Genomic DNA, 2,077 nt, shown 5'->3' on the forward strand with positions numbered 1-2,077 from the left:
GTTTATTTGGGAGGAATCGCGTAGGTGTCATCTCAGCCTAATAAGTCCCCTGAGCGCTGGAGGATGGCTTTCCTAGAATGGAGTTACCCGCCTCCCCTTCCAGCCAATACAGAATCCTTCGTCATGTTTTTTATCCTTTTACATCATAGACGAATATGGGACTTCTTAGACAGGCGTCAGGCTCAGTAGAGGAGAGGGGTAGTGAGAAAGAGGCGCTCGGGGTGATGGATGGACATAGTGGCTGCGACAATGGGATCAAGCATTGGGACAAATGTGCGAACAGTACAGGACCAGGTTGATGGGCAGAGGGTGGCTATGGGTCGGAACCAATTCGATGGCACCTAGCAACCAAAATATGTGATAAATATAGTTGCAAACTGCTTAGATGTGAAACTAAAACAAAAAACCCTCACTACCATCAAGTCAATTCTGTCATCGTAAATGGGTAGTAATGACAGTTTTGACCAGAAGGCGTCGTTGTTGGTAGTGTTGTTGGTAGGTGCCTTCGAACCGGTTCTGCCGGTTCTGACTCCTAGGGACCACATAAACAACGGAAGCATCCCGTGGCCCGGCACCATCCTCACAGTGGTTTCTGTCTGTACGCCCATGGTTGCAGACTCGGGGTCAGTCCATCCTTGTTTTTACTCTCCCTCCCCTTTACCAAGCATGATGTCCTTTTCTAAGGACGGGCTTTAAAAAGCATCCCGTATATAAAGCATATATAAACTAGCAGAGTTTTAGCTTTGTGTGTATATTGGTACATATAAAAAGGGCTTACATGTTGTGTGGGTTAGAACTAACTATAAGGATATTTTATTTTAAATATGTATGTTCTCTGAACTGCTGCACACAGATTTTATGTGGTTCTGTTGGTGTTCTCCTCTTTGAGAGTGTCATGCAGTAGGGCTTCATGCTGCTAAGTCCCCCTGGTGATACTCTGGTGGCTGTTCTGGTTTGGGTCTGGGGAGTGAGAGTGGAATGAGAAAAGATAAATGGATTTTTCTTTGTCCATGTTGGCCTTTCAGCTTTTTATCAAGTTCTTTGAAGGTCTGACAAATTTCGTCCCCAGAAAAATGCATGAAGGCAAATACTTACATAATTCAAATATGATTTTTTTTTGACTCATGGACCACTGAAGGCCATCCTAAGGAAGGGTTAGTAACTCCATGATTGTGTGTGGGTTTTCTTTTAAATCACTTTATCGGGGGCTCGTACAACTCTGATCACAATCCATACATACATCCACTGTGTCAAGCACATTTGTACATTTGTTGCCGTCATCATTCTCAAAACATTTGCTTTCTACTTGAGCCCTTTGTATCAGCTCATTTTCCCCTCCCTCTCCACTGCCCGTCCCTCATGAACCCTTGATAATTTAAAAATTATTATTACTTTGCCATGTCTTACACTGTCTGATGTCTCTCTTCACCCACTCTTCTTCCATCCCCCAGGGAGGGGATTATATGTAGATCCTTGTAGTCGGTTCCCCCATTTTCCCCAACCTTCCTTCCACCCTCCTGGTATTGCCACTCTCACCACTGTCCTGAAGGGGTCATCTGTCCTAGATTCCCTGTGTTTCCAGCTCTTATCTGTACCCATGTACATGCTCTGGTTTACCCGGAATTGTAAGGTAGAATTGGGATCATGAAGTGGTGGGGGGAGGAAGCATTTAAGAACTAGAGGAAAGTTGTATGTTTCATGGTGCTATACTGTCCCCTGACTGGCTCATCTCCTCCCTGAGACCCTTCTGTAAAGGGATGCCCAGTTGCCTACAGATGGGCTTTGGGGCTCCACTCTGAACTCCCCCTCATTCACAATGATGTGATTTTTTTGTTCTTTGATGTCTGATACCTGAGCCCATCAACACCTCATGATCACACAGGCTGGTGCGCTTCTTCCATGTGGGGTTTGTTGCTTCTCAGTTAGATGGTTGATTGCTTATCTTCAAGCCTTTAGGACCCCAGACGCTATATCTTTTAATAGCCGGGCACCATCATCTTTCTTCACCACATTTGATTATGCACCCATTTGTCTTCAGCGATTGTGGTGTCGGGAAGGTGAGCATCATAGAATGCCA

The 2,077-nt window shown here is 45.1% G+C and overlaps 1 protein-coding gene across 1 annotated transcript in view; it reads left to right on the forward strand.

Annotated features, from left to right (window-relative positions):
* The window catches only part of IL15RA (interleukin 15 receptor subunit alpha), a 51,873-nt gene that overhangs the window by 935 nt on the left and 48,861 nt on the right, over window positions 1-2,077 (forward strand). The gene's annotated exons all lie outside the window — the stretch shown is intronic.

Source organism: Echinops telfairi, unplaced genomic scaffold (genome assembly GCF_000313985.2).
Source record: "Echinops telfairi isolate 266 unplaced genomic scaffold, ASM31398v2 ScPeMD7_7473;HRSCAF=8511, whole genome shotgun sequence".
Classification (NCBI taxonomy): Eukaryota; Metazoa; Chordata; class Mammalia; order Afrosoricida; family Tenrecidae; genus Echinops; species Echinops telfairi.